Genomic DNA, 23,344 nt, shown 5'->3' on the forward strand with positions numbered 1-23,344 from the left:
CATTACCAACACTATAGTATACTGTGTACAATATGCATATTTTATTGTTATTGTGCATTTTAGTTCGTCGTGTCTGTTGCTACTTTTCATGATCGCCTTGTACATCGCCAAGACTTTCAGTATAAAATGTAGGAATGTGTGTGTGTGTCTGCCGTTGAAAGTAATTTTCAACACGGCAAGTGCATCGTATTCTACCAGGCGCACAAAACAAAGCAGTAGGTGTCCCAAATATACATATAAAAATTACCAGCTGGTAATTCCAACATGCATTGGTTTCAATTGTGCCATCGTTCCGAAAACAATAATAAATCGAAAAACATTCTAGCAAAGTCTAAAATACGACGAAATTAAATTCAACTTCCTATGAGCTCTGTACGATCTTCTGGTAAAATGATTACAAAATTTAATTTGGAGGGAGTGCGAATTATGTAATTATTTTTGCTGAATATCTATAATAAAGCCCAGCAAATGGCTCCAAGTATAAGGGCACTCATGATTATATGCACATAAATGCATTCGAATTGCAATATGTAATTCTATCAACATTTTTATGAACTCCAGAAATAATGTTTTCCAAATGCCGTGTTGTTTCTATATATTGTAGCTACTAAATGCAGACAATGCAATTTTTGTACTTTATAAAGGGCAGTGCTAATATTTGTGATCGCCTGGTACCTGGTGTTGGTGTGTGAGAAGAAAGCGGACTGCACAGCAAATGAGTTGTGTCTGTCATCTGCTGTAACAATGCACGTGTGTTCCAAATGTTCAGCTCGTTCCTAGAATAACATATATATGTATGTGTTTTTCGTTTTGCATTTGCATTATCTCACCTTCGTCACGAAAACAACAAAGCTTTGCTTCGTCGTGCTGTTCGAAGTCAAGTTGTTAATTATTCGAACTTCAAGGAATTTGTTTGTTTTTGTGAACGAGAGTGAAAGATGATCGTGTTCGGTATGTAATCGTAGTGTGGGCATTAAGTTATTTGCTTTTGTTTTATGCGCGCTTGATACATGATTTTTGGTACTCGGCATTTTATTACAATCTCTTATTGTATCGCGGCAGTGTTGCCAGCCGGCATTGATAATTACTTATTTATAGACCAATTTTAAAATCGTCGTACTTTCTGTTTATTAAAAGGCATTTTTTTTCTTTAAACTAAAACTATTTATCAATTTTTTATGTGATAACTGAATTGATAGTAAAATTAGTATAGCTTTGGTTACCAATCGCATATCATTAACTGATGTATAGCTTACCTGTTTGTTCTTTAGAATTCAAAAATATACAACATTTAATTTCTTTTTCTTAATTTTATTCAATTAGAATGAATCATAAAAACTTTTTAATCCTTAATGTTATATTTTAACAACGTTTTTACTTTTCATAAATGTGCACATCGTTTGTAATGATCAATACGTGGAACGCAGACCACTAGCTAGCATTTGCGAGATATGTTTTACAAATATATTCGAAATATTTCCAAAATCTACGCATCCTTCACAAATGTGTACCAATTCAGCTTCCTTACACCGTCGCTATATAACCGACCAAGTAGACGGCCTCACTATTTGTTCTCGTAAAGTTATATATGGATGATCCTACTAATTTTCTGGAGAGTCTCCTTCAGATCTACTTCAAATTCAAGGCTAGTAACGCTTGGAAAATATCCGCAGTGAAGATATTACGACTAGTCGCTAACGAAAGTGCAATTGTTCGAGCTGTTGAATAATGTCGCAACTTGTATTTTTTCAATAATTTTTTATTCGTAGCATTCATATGAGCTTAATGTCTAAGTAATCTTTTAATACTGAAATACAAATATTAATTTCTTATTCAGTCTAATTTTTGGTTGTATTTTATTTTGTTTTTATTATCACAATTCACTTTGCATTGTTTCCATTTACTTCTACGATTTACAAACCTAGTAACAAAAACAAAAAAATTTTGATTTTATTTTATGAAACTACAGGCTACTTAATTATTATATTATTTTTAAATGCCATTTCAGGTTTGAATTTAATTGTGTTCTTAAGTGTGACACAGAAAATAGTAAAACTTTATGACGATTAGTAAAAAATGCTTTAGCTGTAATAAAATTAATATCAAATATTTATTAATTGTAAAATTTGATCGGAATAAATATTTAAATTTCAATTATCTCTATGTAAATTTTATCGGATATATAAGTAAGCTAAGATATTTTTCTCAGTTAAAAAAAAAATAAAAATAATTTATTTAAAATACCGTTACAACAAGTGTCTTCAAACAATTTCCTAACAAATTGAGCACCTTAAGCATATTTATACACACACAATAACAGTAACATGCATAAATTTAACTCACTACTTAGACCTTTTCCATAATTACTTGTAAATTTTCTTACATTTAGATAATTCATTAATAGTTTATAAGTATTTAGATATTATCTGGTTTTGGTGTATTGGTCAGAAGCTATCCTAAAATCAAATTTTGTCTAATAAAAAAAATAAATGTTGTTTATTCTAAACGAAAAAATATACTTGTTATTTTATATATACAACTGTTTGATTTTTTGTCAAAAAAGTCTTCATTGAAACTACTTTTAAAATTTAATTTAAATTAAAACTACTTTTTGTTTAAAGTTTAAAGTCAATTGTTGTAACTATCTTTTTAAGCCGTAATACACAGTATATCAACGAAACCAAAGTTTTTTTTTCATTTAATGAAAGGCACTTGCTTTGTTTTCATTACTAGTATTATTGTTATGTTATATAATAGTTATAATTAAGTGTTCCTATCAAAATGTGTATTTTTTCGACATCAACTTTCACGTGACAGTTGGGGTGAATTCATTTTGACGTCTGTGAATTAAATTTGTACAAACAATCAGATACACCTACTTTCATGCACACCAACATCAACGCTCGCACACCTACGCACTCTCTAACATCCGCCATCGTTTTACTGCAAATTACAGTCATCGGAGGCGTTGTTGATTTGCTGTTGGTTTTACGTGATGCGCGGCGTATGAGTGACCTGTAATTTTGCGAACAATTTTTATGAGACTTTCAATTGCACAACAGCTCCCTCTTGTGCAGGAGGGGGTGAATATAAAGATAATGAATAATATGGGCACTAAACTAGATTTGGGCTTTAGCTTGGCATCGCCACTGCTGGTAGCTGGATCAACGGCTTCGACCAAACTGGACTTTTTATCAACGGAAACGAATGAATTGGCGTTGCTATTTTTGTCTGTGAGAAGAAATGTATAAATATTATGTTGGTTTACATACTGAATATTCATTAAAAGTTTAAATACAATCCAAAAACAACAATTATCTGTAGATGAAACAATATGTTCTTCTTACGAGTCAGATAGAGACTAAATATACTGAAGACTGCGAACTAACGCACAAAAGAGAAGAAGATACATATAAGAACGAGAAGCTGATAGCATCCAACAATTATTGGTTATATTACATATCCATGGGTAGACAGAGAGACTGTTATACAGCTTTTCCAAGTATGAAGTAGGGAGGGATTGGTGATCTGTGTCATTAAAATGCCAAGTTTTTGTTTAGTCCATATTCCACTGACATTTGGTGGGCCCACACCTTTTCACACACTTTGCCGATTTTAAAATATGTATGTATTTTCATTACAACAATTTTTATAAACAAATATTTTAAGGCGTTTATTGTAGTTTTATTAAAAAATAATTAAAATAAAATAATTTGGCTTGTATATATCAGTTCCTATAGTGAAAAGTTATTAAAGTTGAGTTCCACGTACAAAGGTTAAAGGTCACGTAAATATGTAGAGATTAGAAATGGTATAGAAGAAGTTTTAACTTAAAGATTGATGATACACAAGATCCAACTACTGAAGTTTTCTGTTTTCTCAGCATTCCGAATCTCATTCCTATCTTGGTGATAACAATAAGCTTATTTAGAATATAGTAACCAAATATATTTCATCCTGGTACAAATCCATTTGACAAAATAATTGCTCATTTATTTGACTATTTGTCTTCGCAAAATTAAAAGGCATCAAAATGAAATTGGATTTCCAAAATGTCCAAATGACTAACGAGCCAAAGCAAATATCGTACGAACACGTAAAGACATATAAAGACAAAACCAGGTCAAGCACAAAGCCACACACACACAAGCCCATATTGTCTAATTTGTATGAGAAATGCAACTCTGTGTTGCAGATTGTCTAAAAATAGTCACAAACTAAGTTCGTGGCAATAAAAACTTTTGTCAGTTAAATTGGTATGACTCCATACACACACCAACATACATAAAAATACATACATGATTTATAGCAAAACCATCAGCAATCAACACCAGCAACAACAAAAGCTATTAACACAACTCAGTAGTTGCCAGGCTAATACCAGTGAGCCAATAAATTCTCAAAACTACAATTGAGTTCAGGGAAGAAGAAGAAGGGTATGAGAAAAATATTTCGAACGAAAGCAAACGAGACAATGCAGCAGTCAGCCGAGCAACAGCAATGCAGAAAAATTGCAGTAGATATGTTTGTGGCGGCAATGTGCGGAGAGTGAGTGCCAAGAGGAGCTGACAGGTTTGGAAGGGCGAATGTGAGTCTGCAGTGAAAAATATTGAATATCAATGAGTGTGAAGTTCATGTTTGATCTTCCCAATATCGTTGTTGTTTTATTAAAATTGCTGCAGATTCGAAATGCGAGCAATTACTTTATTGATATTTATAATTATTAAACATTTTATTTTATAGGAAAATATTTACCCACCGATACACCCTCATACGTACATAAAAGAGCAAACAATTTGCGAAAATCCATTAAAATTTCGTTTCATTCAGTCAGCTTGTAATTGCTTGCAATTATGAAATGCGAAATAACGGTATGGCAAAACGAATAAGTTAAGCCGAAAACCGAATTTCGACGAACTGATAAACTTTTCGCTTCAATTGACAACTAAATGAAAATGGTTTGAGTTTATAAACTCATAGTGTGAGCAATCATTGTGAAATTTCGCACTGTTTTTGGGAATTTCATTCAATGTATTTGCAACACGCCCTGTAGGAAAAGTTTTACAAAGGAGAATTGGATAGAAAAAGGCTCCAATTTCTTCAGAACACCCAACAAAAACTAGATAAAGAATATTTCTATGGATTTTATGCTAAGTACAAAGAAAAATAACGATTTCGCATATAAATACATAAGAAAGAATTTGGTAAAATTTTACTGAATCCTAGGGATCCATCGAGTCTAGCTGCGAAAGCTACAGACTGTATGAACTTTATAAAAGGCAAAATGCTTCGCTTTAGAGCTAAAAGTTATGAACGCTACGTACACAGTTAGACATTTTTCCTACAGTGTGTGCAAATATTTATTCATATACCATATTTACATATAAAGAGCTTATATATGCATTGATTACCATATAGACCACTTGGTGCTTATTGAAGCTGAATTATTGAAAATATTTTTCATTTCAATTATTTCCAATTTCGATGGAATGTGTTTGTAGCAAGCATTTGTGTTACGAAACTACATGTTTTCGGTCAAATCGCCAAAGCATTAAGGGGTTATATACAGTTAGTATTTTCAAAAAATCGATTTTTTTTAATTCATTTTCTTAATGTACATATATTTAAGAATACACACAGAAAATTTCATATCGTTCCGGTGAATATTTTCAAAGATACAAGCAATTGAAAAATTTGAAAAGGCGTTTCAGAGTGCTTGGAAGTACAAGGTCCAAACTTTAAATGCGGTTTTCTCAAAATGGTGTTTTCAAAGTCGGTGACCAACATTACTCGAAAACGGCTAGACCGATTAGTCTCAAATTTTAGCACGACCTTCTTAAATATATTTTTTAGTAATTAATCGTAGATTTTTTCTCTTTAAGGCCGAAATTTCGGTGAAAAATCGATTTTTTTTTTTTTTTGAGAAACCGCCATTTTGTCAAAAAAATTTATTTTGCTTATTCCTTCGATTAATTACTAGATTTAACATTATTTTAACGAAATCTGTTTGGTTTTTTAATTTCGGATGATCTAGTTCCGAGATATAGTGGTCACCGCAAAACGTCTTTTTTGAGAGGAGCTCCTGGAGATCAGCTGTAGCTCTTTTTCAAATAAATATTTTTACTAGTACTAAGTCTTAAAATCTAGTTGAAAGATACCATAATATGTGTATAAATTTTTGGATCAATAAATTAAAAAGTTTTCTCAGAAAAAATTCTGGAAAATTCACTTTTTTTCGGCCGTCTAACTGTATATAACCCCTTAATTTGAACAAGTTGGACAAATTAGTGAAGGTAATAGCATGTTGACAATGCATGGAGAAATTTTGCTGAACTTTCAAAATACAAAACAGTGCACTATAAAACATAACAAAATCAAAAAGGAAGTAAATATATGTATAATTAAAATAGTTCTGTACAAAATCATATTTAGATTACAATCAAGTATAAAATATGTATATAGCATAAATCGGGATGTTAATCAATTACGTAGTATTTTGAAGCTCTATTGAGACTCACACAGTTTTCAATAATAAAAAAATCGGTTGTAAAACAACCCAGCGGAATCATGGAATCACCAACAATAAATCAGATAATTTAAATTGAATATAATGTGCCGTTCGAAGGAGATAAAGTAGAAAATATAGAGAATGTCATAAAGGGATGATGCATGAATGCGTTACAAAATTGCATGCGCCCAATGATTGGACTTTATAATAAACTTTTAGGAATATCCCCCAAATCGCATACATACATATTAGAGCTCTTGGTATTCGACTAATCGACTAACCGAATTAACCGAATAGGGCATTATTCGAATAATAATATTCGGTTTGCACTATTCGGATAGTCGTCAGTCATCGACTATTCGATTAACCGCTCATTTCCGACTATCCGGTTAACCGTTCGTTGTCGACTATTCGAATAGTGTAAGTTCATTAAATTTCTCTTTTTATTGAAAAAAGTGAAACACAGGAAAAATGCGAACAATTGACATTTTCACAAGTAAAAACAAACAAAAATCAAAGGCTGCTTGGATTTCAAACAATTTTCATTTTTTCAAATAGTGACAGTATAACTATTAGAACGACTATTCGAATAGTCGTAACATTGCGACTAATCGAATAGTACTAACCGGTTAATATTCGTACCAACGGTTACAAGCCGGATATTCGAATAATCGGTTTTCAGGTTAATCGAATAATTTTAAGAGCCATAATACATATGTATATCTCATGGTATGAATGAGTTGTTCATGTACACAAGTTATTCCAAATTTTCATTGATTCTCCATGCCCAAAGAGGTCGCACAATTTGTACGCAATGAAAAGTGTCAAACAAAACCGCTAATATTCGCCTTTGTCACATGAATGTTTTATGGAGCGAACTTCGGTTCAGCCACCACCGCAGCCGCAAGAACTTGCAACAGTTGGCCGAAAATATATTACTTTTTTTTTCAGAGTCGTTTCGAGTCTGTTATTGAAATAAAGTTGGAGGGTGCGAAGTGCTAACACACACAGAGACACATGCAAATAGGCAATTTATAAGCAATATGCTCGAATGGAATTTGTAAGTGGAAGGATGAGTGAATATTTATGTCTCACTCACATAAGTTGTTCATTTGAATGCCGTTTGAGGACATTTATTACCGCTTAATTCTTTCCTTCCACCTTGAAGGATGAAAAAATACTATTCATGAATTTAGAAATTAGATTTAAGTTTTATTTAAAGTTATTTGGTATCTCATCCAAAATAGATTTATATCATTTCAATGAACCCATTGAATTCTTGTTGTTGTTTGATGTTGTGTGTGTGCTTGTGTCAACAATGGAATACAAGGGCAATAAGAAATTGTGTATATGCTATGTGTGTATATGCTAGTTATAAGACAGACACTATTTCGACGGCTCTGATAAATTGAACACAACAAAAATTCCAAGAAACAAAAAAAATAACTTTTCCAAAAAATATTTAAAATAATTCTTTACAATAAGAAAATATGTATATGAAGCTTTAAAATTGTTCACAAATATGAATGTATTTTAAAATTTAAGAATTTAACACATATATTCGCCAAAGTGTGTCCCTTTAAAAGCTGGTTAAAACCATTTTTCTCAAGAGCATTAAACGCATAAAATTTAGCATTTTACACTCTAACTAAGACATATTCCATGACATTGTCACCACAAAAATTTAATTTTCCGTTTGAGTACCGCTTTCCGCATTTTTGTTTCTTTTCAATTTTCCGGAGAAATTGGTCGCGTTTTATAGGCACATCGTGAAGTCAGTTGACTGACTGCGTGACGGAAATCTAGCGAAGCATGTGACGTATTTTCTAAAGGATTTTTTACTAATATACAGACACACACATTTATATACCTAAAAGTAGGTAAAATGTCTATCTCTGCAAACACGTGCCAAAAGCGGCTTCCACAAAAAAAAATATTGAAAGTGGTTATTTAAGCATCGCAGAAACATATTTGTGTGTATGTATGATTTTTATGTTTTTATTATGTAGCTGTACTCTTTTTAACACTTTCCTTTAATCCACACTGTACTATATACATAGTACGAGAGTGTGCATGTGGGTGTTATAAGGTTTTTAGCATAAACCCTGATTTAGTCATCCTCGGATATATTTACCTCCACGGTTAGAGGGAAGCAATACACACAAATGGGTTTTTCATGCGTATGTGTTTGCTGGTGTCGGCGTGTAAAGCATGCAAAAAACAGCCCCTTACATACATATATGAATGTTTGCGCGTGTATAGGAAATTCAACTCTAGTGATTGTCTGTTCATTGTAAACTCTATTTTATGCGTTTTTCCTAGAATTTTTTAAATCCACTCTCATGTGACACGCCTCCCATATTATTGCGTTTTTCGTGCTTTATTACGTCGGTTTTCTATTATTCATACGTAATACTTTTTTAAACCATTTCGAAGTGAAGAATCATAAAATAAAAATGTCTTTTAAATTTTCTGTAATAATAATGCTCACAGTCGATGTAACATGTCATGGTTATGTTCGATACCTTTGTTAATACTTGAATTATCTATTGCAAAGACAAATGAGCTGAAATTATGCAAATTGGTTCTCAAGTATGTTTGAAGCTACGTCACTCTGACTTTGGTAAAATCGATTTAGACGAATTTTATTCTCAAATATCTATACCTAATCTAATTCAAAAACCCAAACCATTTTATTCAACTAAAACAGTGAAATACTGACCGTAAAACATCACTTGTGACTCTATACGAGACAAGAGTGTATTCAATGCGAAAAATTTACTCAAAATCGGAAAAAATTAAAAAAAAATGCCAAAAAATACTAAAATGTCAAAAACACGGAAGAGGATACTTCTACTTCCAAAGAGTCTGCGCCTGCGGCACTGCAAACACATAATAAAAGAAGAAAAGGAAAAAATATAACTAGTACATATCTAGAAACATCATACATATCTGCTGGCATAACAACAAATAGTTGAAACATCTGGAAAAGTATGTTTTAAGACTATAGAAAGCAACGCGACGAGCTAAATGTTAGAAAAAACAAAGAAATCATCAAACAAGAAAATTAAATAATATTAAGGGCAAAATTCCAAAAACAGAATAATCAAAGTAAAACATTTTTTGTTAACAAGAGAGAAAATTATACTACTATCAAATGACCCACCAAACCAAACATAAACTCAGCCAAGCATAACATATAATTTAACATCGTAGCAAGAAATGCCCCCATGTCTCACCTAAAAATAGCATTCTCAGAACATCACAGAACCTCCCTCTCGTACCCCGCACTAAACACAAGACTATAAATTCGTGCCACTCATCGAATTGTCGAGCGTGAGTACAGCCAATTACAGTGTAATAATTGACAGTTACAACGTCGTGGGGAAGAGGCCGTTGCTGTTGTTTACATTTCATAACTATGCCGAAGCACACAGCGCGAAGGATGAGAAAAATTAACTGAAAGCAAAAATACAAAAAAGTAAAAAAAATAAGTTTAGAGTACTTGAGTTGAACGTGGACTAAAGGGAATTTTACTATTAATGTAACTCTAGAAGTGATGTGGTGGTTTTAATGTTGAAAGTGAAAGTAAGCTAAGCAAGTTTTATATCACAAATCTTCACCAAGCCAAAAGGTTGTAATGACCTTGGTTGAACAGCTTATATTTTTGCATAATACGTACTTGAAAATTTTGTTAAATTTTCTGTATAATTTTGGGTGTTGCATGTTGTACGTTTCGAATACCCAATATTATATTTCAATAAACCAAACGCATTTAGTTCACTTAATAAGTCGATTCTTGTAAAGCTTTTCATTAATTTTTGTTTTTAATTACACTGGTATATTAATTTATTACAGTAATTCTCAATGTCACACCGCCAGTAGTTGAGTGCTCTTAAGAACGAGTAAACCTCATACTATATCCATTAATACCCAAATATATGCTTAAGTAATAAATCATTTGCAGTTAATAACGCAATACAATCAAAAATTAATTTTGCACAAACACTTGAAATTAATGGCCAATAAGTTTGTTGATTATTAATTTATGTAGGATGCAAATATTTTAAGTGGAAGCGTTATCAGTTAAGCGGAATTACTATATACACATTTGATACATATTTATTTGCTATAGAAAAATTATATACGTCAGAAATGGAACCAAAGGCCTAAATTTAATCGGAAGAATCAAAATTTGGAGACTGAAGTTCATGTATTGATTGTATGCTATTTGATTTGATATTTGTTGGGAACTCTTATCTACAGTATAAAATCTTCACAAGGATTTTGATTTAGCAAATTAACAGTATTCGGTATATTAATGTATAACAACTCATGCAGTTAGTGCAGTAAAAGTTCTGTGAACTTGTCAAAAAATAATAAATAATTGGTCTCTTCATCCCACTACTACTGCTGCTTTATGTCGACTGATCCGTGCCGACAAGCAGGAAGATAAAAGCTTTTATAATTAATTAATCAGTACTTATTAGCAGATACAGGCAAAGAGAGTAAAGCATATGGAGTCTGTGGTGTGTAAGAGTGGATGTTGGAGATATTTGCGAACATGAAAATCTGGCTGAGAGATTTCCTATTAGCACGATTGCAACACACACACACACAAACTATTTTCTACTTGTATGTGTGAGGTCAGCTCAACAGATTTGTGTATGTGTGTGTCTATAAATGAATGAAGTGCCGCCGGCCAACCGAGCAAATACTTTAAGTCATTCACGCTCAACTACTCACACGTCGAGGGTGAATGCACATGTGTGTGTCTTCGTGTGAAATGCACTTGAATGCACTTGAATGCGTGTGGCAAGCCAGCAAGGGTGTTGTGGCTTGCCTTTGTTTTGTAGCCGACATTTCGATAGTCCACAGTGTACGCACAATGTCAGTGAAATGGACGGACGAGTGAACAGACAGACGGGCGCACAGAGATGCACAGCCGGAAAAGTCATGCACTCGGTGAGTAGGTAATAATGCGAGAGCAAAGTGGTGGTGGTTCGATGGTCACTTATATTAAAATGCAAAAACAAAAAAAGCTACTACAACAATACCAGCAATTGTATTACAATAGCAAAAATGTGTGTGTACCGCCAGTCATCATGTAAGTAGGCCACAGCAAATCCGTGTTTTAAGCCACTTTGTGGATCACTACTTGCATTTTCTGCTTGTTTTTACAACGCTGATTCATTTATTACTTAATTTGTATTTAATTAAAAATTATATAATAATTTCAAGCAATTCTGCTGCGGTTGCATTCATCGCTTATGACCGACCAGCGAATTATTAATGCAGTAATTTGCTTGTTTTTAAGCATAATGCAAATAAGGTGGATGTGATATTTATTATTTCTGGACTATACTGTCATAATCTGATTTTTTAAATGAGTTCAATATGTTATTCCGTTAGAAACTGGATAAATTCAATTTAAAACTTTCGATTATACATAAGACATAAGGGGCCATCCATAAATTACGTCACACCTTGAATGGGGGAGGGTATCATTCAGAAGTGACATTGTGTGACAAGGGGCAGGGGGGTCAAAAGCTTTGTGACATCACATTTCAAAATCGTTTCCCGCTCTGCTGCGCTCCTGGGTGCTAGACGACTGGCTGCTCTGTACCACGCCGATCACGCAGCAGCATAATTAAGTATCTGTTAATTCTTGGCTAGTCATTCGTTGACTCTGTACTTTAATATTTAACTAAATGTTGATTTTGTTAAAGATTATTCAATAAATATAAGAATAAATAGAATAACCTGTTTTTTTTTTAATTTATGATAAATCCATAAACTTGGAAAATGGGTGACGTCACGTCAGGGGGGGGGGGGGGGAGTTCAAAATGTGACAACTTGTGACAAAGAGGGGGGAGGGGTTAAAAAGTCCTTAAATTCGTGTGAGGTAATTTATGGATGGCCCCTAATGAGTGATATAGCAAAGCAGGACATACATATATCATATGACAGACTATGACAAAGTAAAAGAAGGTTATGTTCAATGGTCATTTAAAAGTATATATACAAGATTTGAGTGAGATTTCCACATAAGTCAGACAGTCGGATTAGAATGAGTAAATGTTGAACATATGCCGAACTGTTAATAATTTAATTAAATAAAAGGGGCTACTAATAAAATAAATTAATACATATATTATAATTTGAATAATTAAATAAAATAATCATTGAGTAAAATCAAACTAATGTCAATAAATACCTATTAAAACATGTTACTCATACGCCCCATCAGCAATGTAAAGCAATTCGTCAGGGCGTATGAGCAACTTATTAACGTGAGTGACATGTGATTTAAAAATGTTTAATTCGATTTTAGTTGCCAAGGTGAGTGCATAAGTGGCATAATAATCTCAATACAATAAAAGTGGGAAAATCATAAAATATCCGGAGGCCAGGTGACCAATCACCAGTACAGCAGTGCATAATTGAGTTTCAGTTGTTTACAACATGCATTTGGTTTCAATCTTTATTATCCTTTATAGCCACTTACAGCTGCTATCCTTGTCAACGCCACCTACATCAGCAGCAACCCACTGCCACCAGCGCTACATATGTCTTCACTACGGTTATTTGTTTGACATCTCCTGCATATTTGTTGTAATTTATCAGCCAATAAGCCGATTATGTCGACACAAGCTGCACACTGCTTGCTCTGCAGCTTGCTATTTGCAACAAACAATTTTACAATTTGCCGGCGAGTCAGACTCGAGGTCTGCGAATGCAGTTTTTAATTAAAAGTAAAAGCAGATACATATAATAAATAAAGGATGGAGATAGAGAAGCGAGGAAAGCCAAACGAAATAAATATCAAATGTAACTAAAGCAAAGTAGAGTGACATAATATCAGTTAGATAGAAATCCTATGGGTAAATACTTAAAAGTTTAAGTTAATTCATTTTTGAAGAATTTAGGATGGCTGCTTTGTTCTCCGCACTTATACATGAAATATTAGATGAACAACATGGCGTATGAGTAACATTTTAAATCCTTAAAGTATTTAGTATAATTGAAGCTCGGTCTTATTTATATGTATATTTAATTGCAAACCGATAACAAGCCAATTAAACTAATTGCATCCGCTGATATTTTTAATTTCACTATTTTCTTCTGAATTTCAAAATGTAATGACTATAACCAACATCAACCAACCTTTGTCTCATGTCGCATTGCGCACTTTGTGACAAGTAATTACCTGCGGAAATCACTGTTTGTAGCAAATCAAGACCAACATTCAGCAACCGAATTGTGGTGGCGCCACCTTCGGCTACCTTATTTAACTGATGAATAATTGCGTATTCGAATAATATGTTCGATTACGAGAGCAGTTTGAGATGACAGTGAGTTGGAAATATAATGTGAGAAATATAGCCTACATATACGAGATATGTCAGTTGCTGAATTTAAGTAAAATACTCGGCGACACAACACCGGCAAATAACTGTACACGTATGTTACAAATAACAGTGCACACAGAGTAGAGATCCAAAGAAATGAATGGCAAGTCGCCAGTGTAGCACTGAACATAAACAAAGACAACAGCCAATTAAATGTAAATGCACGAGCAGGAGAAGAAGAAGACGAAGAAGCAACGACGCGGAACAAAACGTTGAGATATGGATCTTCTGAGTGCAGTATAGTGCGAAAGGTGCAGCACTGCTAAGCTAGGGCCATGACAAGCGGCGGGAAACGCGAAAAATAAATCAGGAAATACAGAGCTGGGCACGAAGGCAACAGCGCGCTGAACTCATGCTGCAACTCCAATGGCAACCTTTACATGTAATAGTTATTGCTTTGCACTTAAATATAAGAGAAAGTTGAAGAAAACAAAACCGGAAAAATTTAAATATATAACGCAGATGCAACGCTGGGCTCCTCCTGAGGCGATGTGACAAACGGACGGTATAAATGAATGTTGCACCGGCCTGTTGATGCGTCCCATTGGCTGGTTAAGTGTTGGGAATTGTGCATGTAAATAAATGTAAAACATCATGTAAATGCTTGTATTTTTTTATGTTTATCCAGTAATCGCTGGCAATACTCTTTGCATGCAAAAAAATCAGAAAAAGAAGAAGAATTTTGAGAAGCTCGAGTTAAAAAAAAAATTAAGAGAATATGAAAACTGAGTCTTGGAAAAGTCGAACAACCGAAGAAGATATTTAAGGTATTGATTTTTTTTAATTTCTTAAAATTTAAGAATCTAACCTATAATGCGAATTGAGGGTCACTTATTGAGAACATTAAATCGCTGCTTTATTATTATTATATTTGTCTGCCTCTGCTGCACTTTTGGCAGTGTAGTAAGCTCATTACCTCAGATTCGGATTCAGCGATCCCAGCGATATAACGAACACATAGACCACTAGTCAGTTGTGTTTTCCATCAGTGTTTTCAGAAATTTCATTTCATTAATTAATCTATACGCTTCACTTCTTACGCTTAACGGCATTAATATTATAGCAACGCCGAGGCAACAAAAGTGAAATATAATCAGCAAATGGAAGATACAGGATAAGGTGCTAGAATTGCTTCCCGCGCTGTAAGAAGACACGCTGAGCATGAGAGACAGAATTATTTATTTAAAGAACGCACACGGTTGCAATTAAATGGTCTTTAGTGACTTCTGTGACCTGGAATTCGCTAACAGATTCCCAACGTGGCCGTTGAGGTCGTTGAGGTCGCCGTGAGAGCGGCGAATGCGTGCCACTTACTACTGAATTTCTTTTAATTTATTTATCACTTAGTTTGCACCTCGTGCCTTTTGCAGCCTTCTTTTTGTTTTAATTCAACTACAGTCTTTGTGTTCGACAGTCTTCTCTAAACACACACCTAAGTTTGTTTGTTCAGTGTAAATTTGACTCTGAGTGTACTTACTTCTACTTGACGATGCGCTAACATATGCCGAGGAGCGTCGCTTCAGTCCACTTGTGCCGTCATTATTGCTCCCGACGGGTAGAAATCGCGACAGTGACAGCAACGTTTTGAGGAGGTCAGTCACGTTTTGATCCTCCTTGGCGGAGAATTCCAGCACTTTCGCTCTGTAAGTAAGAAAATAATGCAACTGATTAGAAATGGACGAGGTTCAAAGAAGATATTCATGAAATTTACATACATACAAAAAATTTGAATTTGGTGTTTTATACAGACAAAGGTTACAACTGCAAAATTTACATGAGTTACAATTTCCTATTGTTCCATGTTCGAATATAATCTCAAATTCTAAAAGAATTTTGTAGATATTATATAACTGCTTCAGTTTTACAAATTGACAACTGGGTTCTATATAAGGCCGTGAGCAACTACGAAGCGGGTAGGCATCAAACGGCAGCTGTGACTGTTATTTCTGCTATATTCGACATCAAAGATATATCCTTATTTCAGATTGCCGTCCTCTCGCATTGGTCTTTCGAAGCAGCAAAGCAGAATTGGGGCACCTAACCTTAATTACCACCATGGAAAAAATTACACCTTTGTGAAGGAAATTTTTCCATGAAGCAAAGTTCAACATGTTGCATATCCAACTGTTTGCCGAATGATAAAACATTACCAGCCCTCAATATGTTCTTAAAATCCTATTTTTGACGACTTGTTTATTCGCTTTCGTGGACTCGGTATGATTTTGCTGACGGCGTAAAATTCATGCCAACTATGCAACAGTCATACAAAGTTGCTAACAAAGTCAGTGCTCTTACAACAACGAGCTGCAGCAGCAACGACAAGCTCATCCACCCACGTTGGTAACAATGGAGCTAGTGGTTCTTGTTGTTGGATTGCTGGTGTTGGTTGAAGCTTTGATAGATGTCGGAGTGGACTTTGAAACTGTCAGTTACAGGCGCCTGCAAAATTGTTGTTGCCTGCAGCTGCTGACCTGACACGTCAATTGTGGCTATGCAGCCACTCCCAGCAACAGCAACAAACTCACCAAATGTTTGAAGAACAGGTGTCAAGTTGGTTGAAAGCTTTAAGTGATCAACAATTTTGTATTTCTTCTCACCTGCGCTGGGTTTCCAGCAAAACTTACGCGGAGTGTAATATGGCGCAGTGAGTTGAAAATGTTATAGGAATTAGTTGAGTGCGGTGTCGGTAAGTGTGCCAATGCTTTTCCCTTATGCACACAGATTATCAACTGGCCAGATGTGTACATTAAATATTAGTGTCAGACAGACTGGCTGCGAACTGCATCAGTAGTTCTGACATGCAACACACGTATATTAGCTTTTCAGAGGCGGTTTGAAACATTAAAAACCCTGAAACTTTGGATAACCGTTGATGTTCTATTAAGTAGTCTAAATAATCTGTTAAAGACTATATTTAACATAAAAATGAAATTCTGTAGCCTAATAACGGGTGATTTTTTTGAGGTTAGGATTTTCATGCATTAGTATTTGACAGATCACGTGGGATTTCAGACATGGTGTCAAAGAGAAAGATGCTCAGTATGCTTTGACATTTCATCATAAATAGACTTACTAACGAGCAACGCTTGCAAATCATTGAATTTTATTACCAAAATCAGTGTTCGGTTCGAAATGTGTTTCGCGCTTTACGTCCGATTTATGGTCTACATAATCGACCAAGTGAGCAAACAATTAATGCGATTGTGACCAAGTTTCGCACTCAGTTTACTTTATTGGACATTAAACCAACCACACGAATGCGTACAGTGCGTACAGAAGAGAATATTGCGTCTGTTTCTGAGAGTGTGGCTGAAGACCGTGAAATGTCGATTCGTCGCCGTTCGCAGCAATTGGGTTTGTGTTATTCGACCACATGGAAGATTTTACGCAAAGATCTTGGTGTAAAACCGTATAAAATACAGCTCGTGCAAGAACTGAAGCCGAACGATCTGCCACAACGTCGAATTTTCAGTGAATGAGCCCTAGAAAAGTTGGCAGAAAATCCGCTTTTTTATCGACAAATTTTGTTCAGCGATGAGGCTCATTTCTGGTTGAATGGCTACGTAAATAAGCAAAATTGCCGCATTTGGGGTGAAGAGCAACCAGAAGCCGTTCAAGAACTGCCCATGCATCCCGAAAAATGCACTGTTTGGTGTGGTTTGTACGCTGGTGGAATCATTGGACCGTATTTTTTCAAAGATGCTGTTGGACGCAACGTTACGGTGAATGGCGATCGCTATCGTTCGATGCTAACAAACTTTTTGTTGCCAAAAATGGAAGAACTGAACTTGGTTGACATGTGGTTTCAACAAGATGGCGCTACATGCCACACAGCTCGCGATTCTATGGCCATTTTGAGGGAAAACTTCGGAGAACAATTCATCTCAAGAAATGGACCCGTAAGTTGGCCACCAAGATCATGCGATTTAACGCCTTTAGACTATTTTTTGTGCGGCTACGTCAAGTCTAAAGTCTACAGAAATAAGCCAGCAACTATTCCAGCTTTGGAAGACAACATTTCCGAAGAAATTCGGGCTATTCCGGCCGAAATGCTCGAAAAAGTTGCCCAAAATTGGACTTTCCGAATGGACCACATAAGACGCAGCCGCGGTCAACATTTAAATGAAATTATCTTCAAAAAGTAAATGTCATGAACCAATCTAACGTTTCAAATAAAGAACCGATGAGATTTTGCAAATTTTATGCGTTTTTTTTTTTTAAAAAGTTATCAAGCTGTTAAAAAATCACCCTTTAGTAATCCAACCTGAACTGAGGATATAATTAACATAACAAGTCAGGAAAGGCTAAGTTCGGGTGCAACCGAATATTTTATACTCTCGCAATTTATTGAAGAAATTTTATTAAATTCGGCACAATGTTTAATAGAATAGAATAACGTTCATATAGTATATGAGGGCTGAGGTAATTCCTGAACCGATTTCATTCATTTTCACCAGCAGGTACACTATATCCAAGACTTTACACTCACTTAATTTTACTAAGATATCTCACATGTTAACCAATACATATATGCGGAATAAAGCCCACCGTATTTTTGAAAAACCTATAATTAGATATATGGGAGCTAGGGGAAGTTATTACCCGATATTAAAAACAAACAGAGATACACTATTAGAAGAAAACACTTTCCTCTGAATTACATTAAATTATCTGAAAGATTTACCATATTTTCGGTTAAAATTTACCCTTAGGCGCTGAGTTCAACATATTCGATATCTGGGGCCTTGAAAAGTTATAGTTCGTTTTCGACTATTTGTGTAAAGTTTTATTCCGCTATCTTCATTGGTGCTTTATGTATAAATTATAAAGTGAAGGAATCAGATGGAATTCAAAATTGAGTTATAAGGAAAGTAGTGGTGGTTGTGCACCGATTTCGCCCATTTTTATCAGTGTTATCAGGGTGTCAAGAAAATATTATATACCGAATTTCATTGAAATCTGTCGAGTAGTCCCTGAGATAAAACCTTTTTGTTTAGACCCATAAGTAGGCGATGCCACGCCCATTTTTTATTTTGTAAAAAAATCTGAGTGCAGCTTCCTTCTGCTATTATTTCTGTGAAATTTTGTGTTTCTGACGTTTTTAGTGAGTTAACCCACTTCTAGTAATTTTCAACCTAACCTTTGTAGGGGAGGTGGGCATGGTTATCATCCGATTTCAACAATTTTCATGGTGTGTGGTGGGGTACATAAGAGAACCGACTGCAGAAAGTTTGGTCCATTTCCCCAAAAAAGTTGCATCCAAATACGCCCCTTCCTAGTGTGATCCTTTGTTCCAAACTTTACTTTTATAACTTAATTTATGGCTTAGTTATGACGCTTTAAGTGTTTTCGGTTTTCGCCATTTTGTGGGCGTGGAAGAGTTCCGATTACGCCCATCTTCGAACTTAACCTTCTTATGGTGCCAAGGAACACGTGTTCCAAGTTTCATTAAGATATATAAATTTTTACTCAAGTTAGAGCTTGCACGGACGGACAGACGGCCAGACGGACAGACGGACGGACGGACAGACAGACATTCGGATTTGAACTCCCCTCTTCACCCTGATCACTTTGGTATATATTATAACCCTATATCTAACTCGTTTAGTTTTGGGTGTTACAAACAACCGTTATGTGAACAAAACTATAATACTCTCTTTAGCAACTTTTGTTGCGAGAGTATAAAAATAATTATCGGACACAATACATATATATTAGAAATAAACTATCATTCATTTAGAGTCAACTATTAGCTTCACTAAATCAGGTTAATGTTACTATCAAAAACTTACTCTATAAGTTAAACAAAAAATATTTATAAGAAATGTCAAAAATATGTCACGAAAAAAAATTATTTAAGACATTTTGAACACTTTGTCCACGAGCAGTATCCAACAAGAATTTTTTACTCGTATTCGCTCGCTTTTCGCTTAAATAAATTTCACACCAACGCTGATAGTATTTTAGCAGCTCCAAAAATTGCCAATCCAATTAATATTTTGACGCTACACAATGAGAGTGGGGGTGCAGACAGATGACATAAAAACTACACTGAGAGAAAAAAGAAAAATATATGAATGAATTTCGTAAAAATTGGCTTTTTTCATAGTTTCCACAAACAAAAGAGCTTATCCCAAGGCAGCGTAGATAAGTGAGTCAAAAATTTCTTGTTTTTGTTATTTCAATATTTCATTTTCGTTCGTTGGGTATACGTGTTCGCTGATCTATGTGTGCTATTTTTTCACACGTTATATTTATAACAGTTACACTTTCGTTCCTAGGAATTGTTTCGCGTTGCTGCTTTGTTGTTTTTGTTACTTTTGTTAGTTTTTTTTTTTTTTTGCTTTTTTAACGACTCTGTGGCTTTGCATTTTTAACGTGTCAGCAACAATGTGTCAGCTAGGACGCCACAATTGCGAGCGTTTGAACGCCAAAAAGCATACTTCGCATGTGCCTGTTTATTGGTGTGTATGCTGCGCAAACGTTTTTTGAAATCTACTAGCTATTAAACGGGTTAAGGTGATTTGGTTGTTTTTCTTTTATAGAAAATTCAATAATTTTTTGCTTGCTTCAGTGAAATGGTTTACGTAGTTTTATTTTTTCGATTTAATTATTTGTTGGCAGACGAGTTTTTCACCCAACGCAAGTTAATTATACAAGTGTTTCTGCACCTGTGGTTTTCCGCTTCCTTTGGATTTCATATTTCACCATATTCTTGAGATAGTAAGTCTCTATTAAGGCTAAGTAAGAGGCAGTGCCAAATTCAATTTTAAATTTATTTATTTATTTAAGTTCATTTATTATTTAAATGGATTACTTGACCTTTCGACCATAAATTGTTGTTAAATTCTTTGAGTTTTAAGTCTTAAGAAGTTTTTCATTTAAAAAAAAATTGATGGTTATAATGAAAAATTTCCCAAACTTTTGATATTACTTTTTAGATCAAGAAAATCTTTTAGTTGAATATCCACGATTATAAATAGCGCTTGATTCTAAAAATAAACTTAGGAATCATTTCCGTTTTATTATTACTTTATATGAATTTCTGTAGACCTCAAACGTGGATCTGCTAGACTATGAAGTTGGAGCGATACTTGGCAAACTTGGAGATAGACAAAAATATTGTGAGCTCTTAGTTAAAAAGAGTATCCAAAATCGTTGAGGTCTTATAATAACTTCTGAAACAGCTATAGGGCATTCAGACGGATCAATAATGGTAGTAAAGTTAATTACCTGAAATTCTAAAGAATGTGAATATTATTCCGAGTTAGTCGAAAACCAGCTGTTAATAGAGACTAAAATGTGTGCTTTTGAGAATAAAATTATTTATATTTACCTTTTTTTTATATTTTATTATTTGTTTGTATTTTGGCACTTATATATAGGACACAAGGGAGACAGCGAGACAGAGGGAGAGTAATACGAAATATACCGCTACAACAATAATTCAAAGTATATGTTGAGAGTGGTCTGTAACATACCAATAAAATAAAATACCATTGCATGTGGCATGTGAAATAATGCAAATGCAACATCGCCAATGGGAGAGTACACTTTAGCTGCAACATAACTGTGATTTAGATCTAGTCAACAAGCAAGCTCGTATATGTGGGTGTGATGTGTTGGTATTTGTAACCGTCTGCGCTTAACGCCGTTACACTGTATTGTCTGCATGCGGATTTTTTGTTTATTTCGTAACATGATAATGGTCGTTATGCAGGCGTGAAAGTGGTGCGCGTCGCGCACATATCCATAAATACATATTCTTCTTCTTCTTCTTCTTGACTGGCGTAGACACCGCTTACGCGGTTATAGCAGAGTCCAAAACAGCGCGCCACGTATCCCTCCTTCTGGCAGTTTGGCACCAATTGGTTACACCAAGCGAAGCCAGGTCCCTCTCCACCTGGTCCTTTCATCGGAGTGGAGGTCTCCCTCTTCCTCGGCTTCCACCAGCGGGTAACTGCATCGAATACTTTCAGAGATGGAGCACTTTCATCCATTCGAACAACATGACCTAACCAGCGTAGCCGATGTTTTTTTATTCCCTGGACAATGTCTATGTCGTCGAATAACACATACAGCTCATCGTCTGCGGTATTCGCCGTTGCCAATGTTTAAGGGACCATACAACTAAATAGATACATGTAAATATAAATATGCAAGTACACATTGTTGGCTCTCTGCACGCAAAGTGATCGTTTGTAAGCGGCAATTTGCGATGAAAATATATAATAAAAATATATTGTACACTTGCTACATTTACACCGAGGTCAGCGCCAAAGGCCCACCAGCTGTACCATTTGCCACCGCCGAGCCATTAACTTTGGTGTCAACGCGGTAACGTAGAGAATTGCAGATTAAAAACTTGAACTGTTGTTGTCGGGATTGTATTCACCGTTATGTTGTTACTGCTGAACCCCGTGTTACCTGTATTATGGCAAAATCCCTTTTATTACAACATGTATCCATTTAAAGTAAAAACTGCCAAATAAAACAAAACCGATCGAACGAGTCTAAGACAAGGGATTATATAAAAATTAAAGTTAGGGGTTTTCATTTCAAAGATCAAGAATCTCCCTTACATTTCTATGAAAACTTCCAAACATATGAATTTCTTTTCAAAAATAGGAATTTTTTTATATCTATAAAGTATTGTGGCTATAAGTGTCGCTCAGACGCTGTCAAGAACAATTTGTCACCGTCAATGACACGAAAAATTAAATATTAAAATGCCCAAGCAAAAATGCAAACTGACGCAACGGCGATTCTGACAAATACGAAAAAAGCTAGCAAAAAAGGACTAAATGTACACGATACATGTGAATAAGCGCATATACTAACAGTAAGGTGCTTCATTAATGTAAAAAATACAGCACTGGCAATTAAGGTACATAAGGTAGCACTGACAACATTTTTTGTCTGTCAAGCCATTCAGCTAGTAGTCAGTCAGCGACAATCTGGTGTGAAATATATCTGAGATGGGTGTACAAAGCTGCACAGGAAAAATTTATTGTATTTGAGTGCGTGTGAGCGGAAGAACTGCTGGGGCGTCTAAAAATATGTTTCACAGCTATTTCTTACAATGTGTGTCATTATCATGGCAAGTATGTGTATTAGTTGAGAGTGTTGGGGATCTATTTCGGTAGCCTTTGTGGTTGTTAATTGTGTGAGGATTTAAATAAGATTTAGACATATAAATTTGCTCTAATCTGCACGGGACACGTTCCGTGTGCTTAGACAAAAGAACTAAAAGCGATTAGCTCAATTCATGCAGAAATTAAAATATTTACGTCATTTTTTGAGATATATTTAAAAAACTATTTTAGGAATACCAAATCAATGTGGGGGAACAAAAGGGGAAATACCCATACCTAATAGGTTAGTATATGGAAACAAATGTATTGTGAGTTTTAAGGACCCATTT

At 34.7% G+C, this 23,344-nt stretch overlaps 1 pseudogene; it reads right to left on the bottom strand.

The window, feature by feature from the left end:
• Positions 1-2,642: 2,642 nt before the first annotated feature.
• The window catches only part of LOC105212629 (GTP-binding protein Di-Ras2-like), a 38,697-nt pseudogene continuing 17,995 nt past the window's right edge, over positions 2,643-23,344 (bottom strand).

This window comes from Zeugodacus cucurbitae, chromosome 6 (genome assembly GCF_028554725.1).
Source record: "Zeugodacus cucurbitae isolate PBARC_wt_2022May chromosome 6, idZeuCucr1.2, whole genome shotgun sequence".
Taxonomy (NCBI): Eukaryota; Metazoa; Arthropoda; class Insecta; order Diptera; family Tephritidae; genus Zeugodacus; species Zeugodacus cucurbitae.